Here is a 14,926-nt window from a genome sequence, read left to right on the forward strand (position 1 = left end):
TCTGGAGCTCCACTCATCTGGAATACCCAAGAGAGCTCACTTCCATGGATCATGAGTGCTGATGTAATTTCTTGGGAGGTCAGTTGGGGCTGTTGACAGGAGCACCTTGGTTCCACCCTATATGTTACCCATGTGCAGGCCTGCCAAATAAAATAGACCTATTAGAAATGAATTGAAGATAAACAACAAATCACTTTAGTATAATTATTTGACATTCAAAAAAATTTGTTTGTTTCTAAATTCAAACTTACCTTAGCTTCCTGTATTTTTATTTGCTACATCTGATAACTCCATGTGATGGCCTCAGAATGTGTAAGTTTAAAGATCATCTGAGATGTCACTTTCACTAGGACAGGTCTAGGGAAAATAAGATGATCTAATGAGAAAGAAAAAAATCTTCTAGCAAAACAAGACAAAATCATATTCCTGGAAATATTGACAAAGGCTGGTTAATGGAGGGCTGCAGTTGTAGCTCAGTGGTAGAGGTTGCCTAGCATATGTTGGCACTGGGTCCTGTCCTCAGCACCACATAAAACTCAATGGAGTATTACTCAGCAATAAAAGAGAATAAAATCATGGCATTTTCAGGTAAATGGATGGAGCTAGAGAAGATAATGTTAAATGAAGTTAGCCAACACCCACCCCCCCGAAAAAAAACATGCAGAGTGTTTTCTCTGATATACAGAGACTGATTCATAGTGGGGTAGGGAGGGGGAGCATGGGAGGAACAGATGAACTCTAGTTAGGGCAGAGGAGTGAGAGGGGAAGGGAGGGGGCAGGGGGTTAGCAATGATGGTGGAATGTGATGGACATCATTATCCAAAGTACATGTTGTATGAAGACATGAAGTGGTGTGAATATACTTTATATCCAACCAGAAAAAAATTTAAAAAAAAAAAAGGTATTGTGTCCACTTATAACTAATATTTTTTTTTTTTTTTAAAGCTAGTTGGGGATCTTGGGCTTAGCTCAGTGGTAGACCACTTGCCTCTCAAATGTGAGGCACTGGGTTCAATCCTCAGGACTACATAAAAATAAATAAAGATAATGTGTCCATCCACAAGTAAGAAGAATATTTAAAAAGAAAAAAACTAGTTGCACCGCAAGCAGTGGTGCACACTTATAGTCCTAGTGGCTTGGGAGGCTGAGGCACAAGGATCAAGAGTTCAAAGCCAGCCACAGCAATGACAAGGCACTAAGCAACTCAGTGAGACCCTGTCTCTAAATTAAATACAAATAGAGCTGGGGATGTGGCTCAGTAGTTGAGTGCCTCTGAGTTCAATCCTCATTACGAAAAAAAAAAAAAAAAAAAAAACTAGTTGGTAGGATGAAAAAGGCACTTACCTACATTGTAGATACCCATTGGACATATCTGTTTCTGAGTCCCATATTATTAAAACTTAATAACCTGAATAGCTTTGTAAATCAGAAATCCTATTTTCTACCAACAAGGGAGTCCTGATGAGGGTTTAGAAAAGACTTGTCAAGGTAATTTCAATGTGTATTTTGGTGAAGGGGCCCAGGCTAAGGGACCTGGTCAAGTTGCCACAGGATTTCCCTTCTACAGGGAGGAAACCACCTACTGTTTATGAAGCAGATTCTTAAGAGGGGTCCTCTTCTTGTTCTTCAGTTTCTGGATTAAATCTCACGATAACCCTACTAGTGTTTCATGGATATCCTCTCTTCATGAATGTATTTGAGTACCAAGCATGAGCTCCTAACCACAGAGCTGGTGTCAAGAAGGTTGGTCACCAGGCCCACTGCCAGATCCAGGGAGAAACTGACAGCCTGGACAACTTAAATGATTGGTGGCAGATCCTTAGTAAATATATTGGCACACATACAAATGAGGAGGTAAAACTGTGTTCTCCCTGTATTTACCCACTCTGAAGCAGGGACCCATTCTTGGTGCCCCTTCCCCTTCCCTGAGTAGTTTTATGGCAGTGCTGGAGGCAGAAGCTGTTGGAAGGCAGTGTTTCTCCCATCCTTTATAGAAACTTAAACTTTTGGGGAAAAATGAGCTGCTTGGAATTGGTAGGCAGGGAAGGGCCTCTAAGAACATAGAGAGGGGAGAGGAAGGGAGATTATCCCCAAATAGAGATGGAACTGGAGGTCTACAATTGACTCTAAGACCTCAGTATGTCTTCATATCAATGCTTGGAGGCCTCTGGGACGTTCACGGAGGCTGGAAATCCATCCATGAGAAAGAGTGTCCTTTTTGGATGGAAGGAAGGATGTAGCATGGTTGGGGTCCTGAAGGCACTGATCTAGCTAGGAAAATGGTCATCTCTGCCCCACGCAGTGCATACATAAAATGATCATGGCAGAGGTCACACTAGCCAGTATCTTATGGTTAGGTTCCCACAACTGAGACTGTTAAAGGACATGCATGTTATAACAGGTCTCATTGAACTTTAAAATCTCTTTACTGTTATGAGCCAGGCTATATGGGCAATGACCAAATAGACTCCATTTTACCCTGAGACTCCATATTATGTAAGAAATGCTTCTCCCGTGGGAAAGCCTCACTTCTGTACCCATTAATAGTTACCTAGCATAACATACTTGGCAACACAAAATAGTAATTCTTATACAACGTAAAATGGTTCTCTTTGCTTTCCATTTTTCTTGGGCAATGTACCTTGTCAGAGATTGATTGTCTAGATGTTAGTAACCATTTTCTAACTTGTACTCAACTATTGTCATTTTGACCCACTTCCCTTCTGCTTGCTTGCTGCTGGGCCAACCTGGAAAGTCCTGTAGGAAATATCAATGTACCCATTGCCTTGTCTCATTAGCTGCTCAATTCAGCTTCTATACTCACTTGATTCCATTGGCTAAACCCCCAAACGTTCCTTTTGTGGTTTTTTGGCTTAAATATGAGGCCAACTGAAGGTAGGCGCACCACTATGATTATCTCATTCTTTGGAGAGCAGACTGTCCACCTCTGGACAGCATTAAATGCTTAATTTGTGGAAATGTGTGGTCTGAGAGTTATTTGAGGGTCTTGGTATAACATTTCTAATGTGTGCTAACCAAATATAAGTGTACCTATTTTACTAGATCTCTGCAAACAATGGGCTTTGCAATATTATGATTTGTTGATACATTTTTGTTGGAATTTCAGATGGATTTTCATTTTCCTTATCATATTTCCATATAAATGGCCTAAGTCCATTTGTGCTGCTATAAAAAATACCTAAGACTGGGTAACTTATAAACCACAGAAATTTATTTCCTCACAGTTCTAGAAGCTGGAAAGCCCAAGATCAACATGCCAATATCTTGTGAGGCTATTTTTGCTGCCTATCACACAGCAGAAGGTGAGATGGCAGAAGAGAGAGAAAGAGTGAAAAGGAGCCAAACCTACACTTTTATAAGGATCCCACTCCTGTGATAACAGCAATGATCCATTTTGAGGGCAGGGACTTCACAGTACAATCCATTCTCAGAGGTTTCACCTCCCAATACTGTCACATGGCGATCAAATCCTAACATGGCTTCTGGAGGGGACAAACTTGCGCAACATAGCAGCATACTTCACATGTGGGTACCTAAATTCAATGACAAGGGTCCCATCTATGCCTTGTAAGATTCTGGAATAATTTTAACAAACCCAATCAATGATTTGGTGTTTATATTGCACTGCCTTTAAATGGAAAATGTGGGGACATGAGAACTTCATGCAATTTGAGAGAGGAAAAGATTGTCACAATTTGTTTGTGTAGACACTTACCAACATTTAAGCAAGTGAGACCCCTGTCAGTTGCTGTACTCTTAGGTCTGGTCTGCAGAAAGTCTAGGGCCTGTGCATAAGTATGGTCATGCAGCATCGCTAAGATTATTAAAAAAAAAAAAAAAAAAAACAAGATCATCTCATTAAAGAAATACCAGAAACAGTTTACAGGAAAAACAGTTGCAAATGGAGAACCTATTCTGTGATGTCACTTACAGGTTGATGGCTAAATGCATTTTGGTGTAATCTTCTCACAATGATTCTATGAGGAAGGCATCATTATTCCCAATTTACAGATGACAAAATCAAACTCATTGATGAACAATCAACAATCAATTCTTCAGAGTCATCTAGTAAGAAGTGAGATTCTAACTCTTGCCTTTCCCTAAGGACACTCAGTACCTTCCCTTATACATCGTGACCATCTAGGGCTTTAAAAACTATAGTTTTAGTATTGTGCCCTTGTAGGTATTCATTCAAAAACCCTAATAACTTTGAAGAATCTGATGGTGCAGATGAAATCTCACTGCAGGGCAGTATAGGAGGTAATGGGACTAGCATCAGTGTCAAGAGCTCATGATTCCTGCCTCTCCCCTTTATCTTCATTTTCTAATTTGGAGATCAGTATGAAAATAGTTTCTCCAATATCAAACTAGAATATCAAAAAGGGGACAGAAAATGAAACAGAATTAAAGGAACTGTTTCATGATCTTTTCTCTCCTGAAATCCTTCAGGAAAGTATCCTGCAAAACCCACACATAGGGCTGGGCTTGTGGCCCAGTGGTAGAGCACTTGCCTAGCATGCGTAAAGATGCACTGGGTTCGATCCCTGGCACCACATAAAAATAAAAATAAAATAAAGGTATTGTGTCCATCTACAACTAAAAAAAAATTTTAAAAACACACATAGCTAGGTATGGTGGAGCATACCTGCAATCCCAGCAGCTTGGGAGGCTAAAGCAAGAGGATAAGGAGTTCAAAGCCAGCCTCAGCAAAAATCGAGATGTTAAGCAAGTAAGTGAGTCCTTGTCTCTAAATAAAATACAAAATAGGGCTGGGGATGTGGCTCAGTGGTCAAGTGCCCCTGAGTTCAATTCCTGGTACCAAAAAAAAAAAAAAAGAAAAAGAAAAAGAAAAAACCACACATAAAGACAGACACATAATGTCCTCAAGGCTTCATTCATGACATAAGTGTGAGTATATGCTAGTTCCTTTAAAAAATATTTTCCTAGGTAGATGGACAAAGGACCTTTACTTTATTTATTTATTTTTATGTGGTGCTAAGGATCGAACCCAGTTGCTTACCCATGCTAGGCAAACACTCTACCACTGAGCTGTAACCCCAGTCCTTACATGCTACTTTTTATTGCCACATTTCATGGTGGTCTCTGGGACAGTTATATTGCTGGGTTTAGGTACCTGTCATTAGTTTTCTGGGAACGAGGGGAAAGGTGCGTAGGGTAGATATTTCTTTTTATTTTTTAAAATTATTTTTAGTTGTCAATGGATCTTTATTTTATTTACTTACATGCAGTGCTAAGCATAACCCAGTGCCTCACACATACTAGGCAAATGCTCTACCACTGAGCTACAACCCCAGACCAGAATGGAAATTTCTTGAAGACCTACTATGTGCCGAATGCTCTATAATAGGAATCTTATTTACCCTTTACTATAGTTTCTGTCAGGAAAGCATCATGAAAATGTTTAGTGATGGACAAGATAAGTAATAAAACCTGAAATTTCACTAAAGGTTTTCCTATTGTTTCCTGAAGCCACCAGGAATCTGAATGTACAAATCTCTCCAAGTGCTCATATACAATTCTGCCCATGATATTGATTAATTAATTCATATAATGAGACATATTACTTTTAAATTATGATACTAGAAATTTTAAAACATATAAAATACTTTTTCTATTCTGGACTAACCTACATTTTCAACCAAACAGATCCCTCACAAGTAGAATTAACATTTGGATGCTGACAGTTCACAGAAAATACTATAATTAGGAATTAAATATTGCCATGTATAGTGACACAGGCCTCTAATCTCAGCTATGTGGCATGAGAATGGCAAGTTCTAGGCCAGCCACAAAAATTTAGAAAGAACCTGCTTCAAAATAAAAAAAAAAAAAAGTAGATGGAATTGTAGCTCAGTGGTAGAGCACCTGCTTGGCATGTGTGAGGCACTGGGTTTGATTCTCAGCACCATATAAAAAAATAAATAAAATAAAGAATAAAAAAATAAAAAATATCTGGGGATATAATTCAGTGGTAGAGAGCTGCTGTGTTCAATACATAGTGCCAACATTGTATAAAATATTATGAAAATTTGGCTACAGATGTGCAATGCCTATATACTGAATAACACAAAATATTGCTGAGGGAATTAAGAAGACTCTAAATCAATGGTGGAGGAACCATATTCATATGATGTAAGTCTTAGTATTATTATGAGATCTATTCTCTCAAAACCAATTTACAGATATAATGCAATCCCAATAAAAATCCTACCAAAAATGTTAAAGAAACTGGCAAGCTGATTCTAAAATTCAGGTGGAAATACAAAAGATCCAGAATATGAGAACAACTTTGAGAAAGAACAAAGTTAAAGAGCAATACACCTGATTTTCAAACTTGTTATGATCTTTCAGTAACCAAGACAGCACACCACTGGTATCAACATAGACAAATCCATCAAAGGAACACAATGAAGAGTGCAGAAATACACACACATCAACATGGACAACAGATTTTTCACAAATTGAGAAAGGCAATTTAGGAAGAAGATTAGTCTTTTCAACAAATGGTGCTAGGACACTTGGATATCCATATGTATAAATATGAACTATGATCCATATGCCATACCATAAACAAAAATCAACTAAAATGGATGATAAATGTACACATAAAAACCTAAACCTATAAAACATCTAGGAGAAAAAGAAGAAAGTCCATGTGACTCTGGATTAGATTACAATCTCATACATAAGACACCAAAACCATAATTCATAATTGAAAAACTCAGGGCTGGGTATATAGCTCAGTTGGTAGAGTGCTTTCCTCACATGCACAAGGCCCTGGATTCAAATCCCTAGCACTACAAAAGAAAAAAGAAAAAAAAAAGAAAGAAAGAAAAGAAAAAAAGAAAAATATAAAGAAAAACTCAACACTTTGGAATTCCTCAAAGTTAAAATCTCTAGCTGGGCACAGTGTTACACCCCTGTAATCCTAGTGCCTCAGGAGGCTGAAGCAAGAGGATCACAAGTTCAAACCCAGCCTCAGGAAAAGTGAGGTGCTAAGTAACTCAGTGAGACCCCGTCTCTAAATAAATTTCATAATAGGGTTGGGGAGGTGGCTCAGTGGTCGAGTGCCCCTGAGTTCAATCCCTGGTACCTCTCCCCCCCAAAAAAAATATATCTCCCCAAAGTCACAGTTGAAAAAATTATAAGACAACCACCTGGCTGTGATTAAATGGTTGAAAATCATATAGCTAATAAAGGATTTGTATCTAGAATAGGAAAAATCCCACAGAAGTTAAAAGAAGAAAATAAGGCACCCCAGAAGACATACAGGCAAAAGATTTGAATAGACACACTGCTAAAGAAGATATATGAATGTCAAGTATGCAAAAAGATGCTCATAATTAATCATTAGGAAAAGGGAAGAGAAAATAACAATGAGATACTAGCACATTCCCATGAGGATGGACAAAATTGAGAAGACTGACCATACCAAGCACTGACAGGATTGTGGAAGACACAACTCTCATACACTGCTGGGCAATGGAAAAGGTACAACCATGGCCAACAGTTTGGTAGTTTCTATTCATGTTAATCTTATATTTAAGATGTGATCCAGTCATCTATTCCTAAACATTCACTCGAAGGGGAAAAAAAAAAACTACATATTCCATGAAAAAACTTATGAGGAAATCTGATAGGAGTTTTATTTACAAGAGCCCCTACTGAGACCAGCATGGTAGCATATATCTATAATCATACCAGCTCTGGAGGCAGAGACAAAAGGATCACAAGTTCAAGACCAGCATCAGCAATTTAGTGAGACCTGAACAACTTAGTGAGATCTTTTCTCAAAATAAAAAATAAAAAGAGCTAGGGGTAAAGCTCCCCCAAGTTAAATCCTCAGTCCAATTTTTTTTTTTTTTTTAAATCCCCAAATTGGAAACACTCCAAATATCTATCAACAGGTAAAAGTATAAAACACATTGTGCTACAGCTATACCTTGGAATACTATTTGGTAATAAAAAAGAATGAACTAAGTTAGGGGCCGCATAGCTCAGGGGTGGAGCACTTGCCTAACAAGTACAAGGTCCTGAGTTTAACCCCCAAAACTGCAAAAGCAAAAACAATAAAGAATAAATAAAAAAGAAATAACCATTGTTAAATATAATAAAATAGATAAATCTAAAAATAATCAGGATTAACAAAATAAGCTAAATAAAAAAAACGAAACCACCTTCATGATGCCAATTCAATAATTTTTTTAGACATAAAATATATCTATAGCAACAGGTGTGCTGTGCTTACCTGGGGACAGGGCATTAGGTGCGATATGAAATCTAGGAATATAGAAGTGAAAGTATTTTGTCCTGGAAAATAAAAACCTTAGGTCTACCTCATTATTTTAAGGATTATAGCTGTGTGTTATTATAATCGAGAAAATAGCTGGCATTATTTCTAAAAATACTGAATTCTTGCACTTGGCATTTTCACTAATACTTGAAAAATTCTTGGCTTCTTTATTTTTTTTTGTTCTTTTTATATATACATGACAAAAGAGTATATTTGACATATTGCATACATGGAGTATAAGTTATTTTAATTAGGATCCAATTTTTGTGGTTGTACATGATGTGAAATTTCACTGTGGTGTGTTCATATATGAACATAGGAATGTTATGTCTGATGCATTCCACTGTCTTTCCTATTTCCATCCCCACTCTCCTTCCATTCATTCCCCTTTGTCTAATTCACTAAAGGCTCATTCTTCCCCTCTGCCTTGTTGTGTGTTAGCATTTGCATATCATAGAGAATGGTTGACCTTTGTTTTTTGGGGATTGGCTTATTTCATTTAGCATAATAGTCTCCTGAACCATCCATTTACCAACAAAAATCATGAAGTCATCCTTTTTATGGCTGAGTAATATTTTATTGTGTACATATGCCTCTCTATCTTTATCTACTCATTAGTTGAAGGGCACACTGGTTGGTTCCATAGGTTAGCTGCTAATTATGAGTTGAGCTGCTATAAACATTGATGTCGCTGTGTCACTGTCATATGCTGATTTTAACTCCTTTGGATACGTACGAAGGAGTGGTATCAAATGGGTCAAATGATGGCTCCATTCCAAGTTTTCTGAGGAATTTATATACAGATTTCCAGAGTGCCTGCAGCAATTTGCAGTCCCATCAGCAATGTATAAGTATACCCTTATCCCTACATCCTGACCAACATTTGATGTTGTATATATTCTTGATTGTTGCTATTCTGACTGGAGTTGATGAAATCTCAGTGTAGTTTTAATTTGCATTTCTCTAATTGCAAGAGGAACATTTCTTCACATATTTGTTATCGATTCTTATTTCTTCTTCTGTGAAGTGCCTGTTCAGTTCCTTTGCCCATGCATTGATTGGGTTATTTATTGTTTTGGTGTTAAGTGTTTTAAGTTCTTTGTATATCCTGGAGTTTAAAGCTCTATCTGAGGTACAGATAGAGCAATAATTTTCTCCCATTCTGTAGGCTCTCCCTTCAAGTGTTTGATTATTTCTTTTGCTGTGAAGAAGCTTTTTAGTTTGACACCATCCCATTTATTGACTCTTGATTTTACTTCTTGCAATTTAAGAGATTTGTTGAGGAAGTTGAATCCTAAGCAACTAGGAGTGCTTGTTGGAGTGTTGGGGCTACATTTCCATCTAGTAGACTAGATATGTAAAGCCTAGGACCTTGATCTACTGTAGGCAGAGTTTTGTGCAGAGTGAGAGACAGGGTTTAAACTTCATTCTGCTATATATGGATTTCCAGTTTTCCCAGAACAGTTTGTTGAAGAGGCTCTCTTTTCTCCAAGGTATGTTTATGGTGTCCTGGCTTCTTTAAAAGAGTTCACTATAGAGTATATTGCTCGGGCATGGTCCTGTAATCCCAGCAAAATGGGAGGCAGAGACAGGAGTTGGTCTCAACAACTTAGCCAGGCCCTAAGCAATTTAGCGAGGCCCGAAGCAATTTAGGGAGATCCTATGTCAAAAATTAAAAATAGTTGAGCACGGTGGCACATACCTATAATTCCAGTAGTTTGGGAAGCTGAAGCAGGAGGATTCTGAGTTCAAAGCTAACCTCAACAGCTTAGTGAGACAGTAAGCAATGCAGTGAGACCCTGACTCTAAAGAAAATATACCAAAGGGCTGGGAATGTGGCTCAGTGGTTAAGTGACCCTAGGTTCAATTGCCAGTACGAAAAAAAAAAAAGATAAAAATAAAAAAGAAAACTTTGAAAAGCTCGGAATATGTGACCATCTTAACCACCTTTTTACAGAGGGGGAAGCTAGGCTCAGAAAGCCTTTCCTTCCTTTTCATAGAAAGTAGGTCCAGGAATCCCTGGAGCAGTACATCATGCTATCTGGGGCCAGAAGGGTCCCACATCTCTCTGCAATGATCTAACAGATTACAGATTGCTCAGTGTATTTGATTATGTGTGTATTTGTATGTATGATTATGTATGCTTCTGTATAGGTGAAATAAATGATAGCAATGATACTGGAATGTGAGAGAGGGACTAGGATTAACCTGTTAATATAAAGTTAATTCACTACCTATGATTCAGTTTGCAATTATATGAAAGTACACTTGGATTGGCTGCAAGTGGATAATACCCCATAGTGTAAACACTAAAAAGGACAAGAATAAGTAAAACTGATAAAGTGAGAAAGAATAAAAAGATAAGTATAAAAGTACTTACAGGATGGGGTTGTGGCTCAATGGTAGAACACTTGCCTAGCATGTATAAGGCACTGGGTTTAATTCGCAGCACCATAAAAAAATAAAATAAAGGTTAAAAAAATTACTTATACCCACAAAAGGTAGAAAAAGAGTGGGAGATAGAAATATGGACACTGCACAAGGGCAACACATAGAGAATAGGAACAAATAAAATAGATGTTCATTCAACCACATCAATATCACTTTGAATGTCAATGGTGTAAATAAACCAAGTAAAAGACAAATTACCAGAAGGGATCCAAAATCCAAACCTCAAATGTATTATGTCTATAAGAAACTCACTTAAATATAAAAAGGCCTAATATTAACATGGTATGTCTTTCTCCATCACTTGACTTTTAGCGATACTCAAATGAGAGCTGGAATAGACACATGAATTTCAAGGTGGGTGAGATCAGAAAAAGCAAAGTTTACAAGAATAAAGATGGGAATTGCATAATGAAAAAGAGACCAAATTCTCAAGAAGACATTATAATCCTCAATGTGTATGTGTCAAAAACTTGGGGCTGGGGTTGTGGCTCAGTGGTAGAGTGCTTGCCTAGCATATTGTAAGGCACTGGGTTCTATTCTCAGCACCACATATAAATAAATGAATAAAATAAAGGTCCATCAACATCTAGAAAAATATTAAAACAACAAAAACAATAATAAAAAAAACATGAGGCTACAACTAAAAGAATTTGAAGAAAATATATGAATTCACTGTCATAAATGGGACATCAACTCCTCTTTACAAGGAAAGGAAAGTTGTGGAAAGCAGGCAGAAAATGATGAGGACATAGGTGAACAATACCGCCATCAATCAATGGAATAGAACTGACAGCCACAGCCTGCTTCAGCCTACCCACAGATGGGCTGACAGGGTTCAAACAGGGTGTGTTTCTTCTTCCTGAGTAAGCAGGTTAGGAGTGTGGTACCAGACACAGGCTAGGGACAAACACTACTTCTGACAAACTGCATGACTTTGAATATTTTAGTTCACCTTATCATCCCTCTAATGCCTCCTCTGCAAAACTGGGATTATGCAGTACTGATCCTGGAAGAGAAAATGTTTTAAAACAAACATTACTTTCTGTTTCATTTTGGCACAGGCAAATACATATAAATCCCATTATTTAAAAAATCAAGTATTGGTATTGGGTTATCTGGCTCATAATCTTGGGTGTGTCCTTCAGTTTCCTCTTTTGTTAAGTGGGGAAAATGTTTTCCTTATAACATAGATTGTTCTTTTGAGAATTACTTGAGGTGATACCTGAAAACCCTTAGAAGAGTGTTAGGTACAAGGTCAATGAGCAATATCCTGAGTTGTTGTATAAATACTTGCAAGATAAGATTTTTACAGCTTTGTTTTAGAGTTTGTATCTGTCATTATTAAAGGGCAACAGACTTAGAACTGAATCTTATTCATCAAATGACACATTATATTAAATCACTAAATTTCACTATGACTACTATTGGATAACCAAACTAACTATCCTGAGAATGTCAGGCACTTGGAGCAACTGATCTCAGAAAACAGCACCACCATATCTCCATGTGGCCGAACAAGTCCAGGGGCCTTTGATTCTGTCCTATCCTCACACCACCTCCATGCCCAGCCACTGCAGGTCCCTCCTGCCCTTCCTCCAGACATGCGCTGTCCGGGCATACCCCTCCCTCTGCACAATGCTGCAGCACAGCTCCCATCTTCCCTCATCCCTCCCATGGCCTTGGGCAATATTCTCCTAGTGGTTGTCAGCACAAGACAGTTGTCCCTTTCCAATACATTCACAGAGAGGCCAGTGTCACCTGAGTAAGAAAAGACCCAGATCATGTCATGCCCATACTCTAACCCTCCACACTCAGAATAAAATCCAAAATCCTTACACAGCCCAAACCCTGTGGCTCCATTTGCCCTCTCCACCTCACCTCCTACCAGTCTGCCCATTGTCCACCAGGATCCAGCCACTGAGCTTGCACTCTGATCCTGATTCAACTGGTGCCTACACATTGCAGAGACACTGACAGAATGGCTTGTCCATGCCTTGCTTCTTTTTGTCATTCAGGACATAGTTCAAATGTCCCTTCTTGAGAAAAAAACTTCATTAGTAACATACCCTATCATTGTTAGCATGATTGCAGCCATCTTCCTTTTCTCCACTCCCACTTTATCAATACTATTCTTACTCCCAAGAAATAGAAAGTAGCCCAAGATAAAACCTACCAGCCTAAAGACATGCCGGTCTCTCCCTGTTCTCTCATTGAAAGATAGGAGACAATTTACTGGCCTCTGAGATGGGGGCATATTGGTTTCCCTGTTCTCTTCTTGAGAAGATTAAGGGACGTTCTGGTTTCCCTGTCCCGTCCCCCCCCCCCCCACCGAGAGATAGGAAAACTGCCTATCTCTGTTCCCACGAAACAAACTTGCCTTCCACAAGATCAGGGGATGCTTACTATATCAGTCAAGACTAAACCCACCCTAGCACACGGCCATGATTCTAGCCTATAAAAGGAAACATTCAAGGGGGAGTTGCTGCTGCTCTCCTTGCTTGCTGCTGCTGTCTCTCTGTGCAGAGCAGCCTTGTCAAGCTCCTGACAATAAACTTGCTTCTTATCCCAGGTTTGTGTGATTAGTCCTGCACCACTTTTCTTTCAATCATAATCCTTGTCATTTTCTACTGTTTTTTTTTACAACAAAGCAAAAATCCTTATATGAAATCAGTCTGCTTATTGATGTTTTCTTGCTTAATGCCAGTTTTCCAAATGAGAATGACACCTCCAAGGAGCCTGCCTATCTTGTTAATCTGTGTTGTTGCCCCAGAGCCTTGAACACAAATCAGTGAATAAACAGTACTTAACTAGATGAGTTATTTGCAACCCATTTGATACAATAGAGAAGACACAGACATCTTAAGTCAACAGTCAGGAAAGACCAACAATTAAATTATACATCAAACATATCAAAATATTAGAGGATCTTGGTTTAACTTCATAGCACCATTTTTTTAAACCAGTACCAAATTAAGAAATACTAATAAAGTAAATGCTTCCTAATCCTCCCCCATGGTTTTGATTCAGCACTTGATGTGGAATCAAAAATTGGCCATATCATTAAGCAACCCCTGGTGATTTTGATGAAGTGATTGATCCATGAACCACACTTGGAAAAATGCTAACCAATCAGCTCAAATTTGTTCCATTGCAACCCATGAAAATTTCTGGGATATCTGGGGTGTCTCTGTTAATGTAATTACTCCAAATTGCCCAGGTCTTTCCTTTGACCTGAGACCACACAGGATCACATTCAAACTCTAGATTTCCTGGTCAGAGGAATGTGAATTTTTATCCTGGAGAATAAACAAATATTGTAAAAGGGAAGTGACTTACCTATAGTGTCCCTGTGTCCTGTCCACTCTTTTCCAATAGCTCCTCTAACAGCCCACACCACACTAGCTTCCTCTCCATGAGCTCCTGGTTATGTATAGCATCCACATCCTTCACCAATGTTTAACTTGAAGAGAGAGGAGAAAGAAAGCATATGGAATAGAGAGGAAAGTAAGAGGAAGGGAAAGCACATGAAATACAGTGGATGGGGTGGCCATGTCTTGTCTGTCCCCACAGGGTTGACTGGAAACCATGCTATGATACTTGTCCTTTTCCCAGCTCCATCCCACAACCCTCCCCCACACACCTTTGACCACGAAGGCCACTCATAATGGAAATGTGAACATTCTCTTGTTTGTTACATTTCCAAGTCATCTCTCTGTAGCCATGCCATTGTTAGTGTCAGTGGCATTGCATTGACACAATGAAGGAGGCTGAGTTCGAATGGGAAACTTGTTGAGATCCTACTAGATGTCACAGGCTATGGGTTGAGGTTTTTGGACTCTCCTAATGCTCAACGTGGTGGTCTGAGGTGGGCTTCATGACTTCCTTTCTACAGAGAGGAAGATGATAAGGCTCACAGAGCAAAGTGCATACTCAAGGGAATTCTATCAAAGTGTCAAATGAACACTGAGGCCAACTTAAAGGGCCTTCCATTGGGCTAGTTGGGGACAACTGGAGCATAAAATATACACTTATAATAACAGAAGCAAACTCTTTGAGAAAAGGAGGAATGCCTAAGTAATACTGACATTAATAATACATGAATAAGAAGTTGGGGAACACAGAGCACTGTCATGCAATTAA

At 38.6% G+C, this 14,926-nt stretch overlaps 1 long non-coding RNA gene across 1 annotated transcript; it reads right to left on the reverse strand.

Moving 5' to 3' along the window:
* Positions 1 to 250: 250 nt before the first annotated feature.
* On the reverse strand, positions 251 to 14,246 carry LOC308639664. Its single transcript, XR_014020096.1, has 3 exons — positions 14,123 to 14,246; positions 3,737 to 3,835; positions 251 to 357 (listed from the first exon to the last, which is right to left on the reverse strand). It is a non-coding gene; the product is annotated as an uncharacterized lncRNA (long non-coding RNA).
* Positions 14,247 to 14,926: the final 680 nt, after the last annotated feature.

This window comes from Spermophilus citellus (assembly GCF_964194105.1).
Source record: "Spermophilus citellus genome assembly, chromosome: X".
NCBI lineage: Eukaryota > Metazoa > Chordata > Mammalia > Rodentia > Sciuridae > Spermophilus > Spermophilus citellus.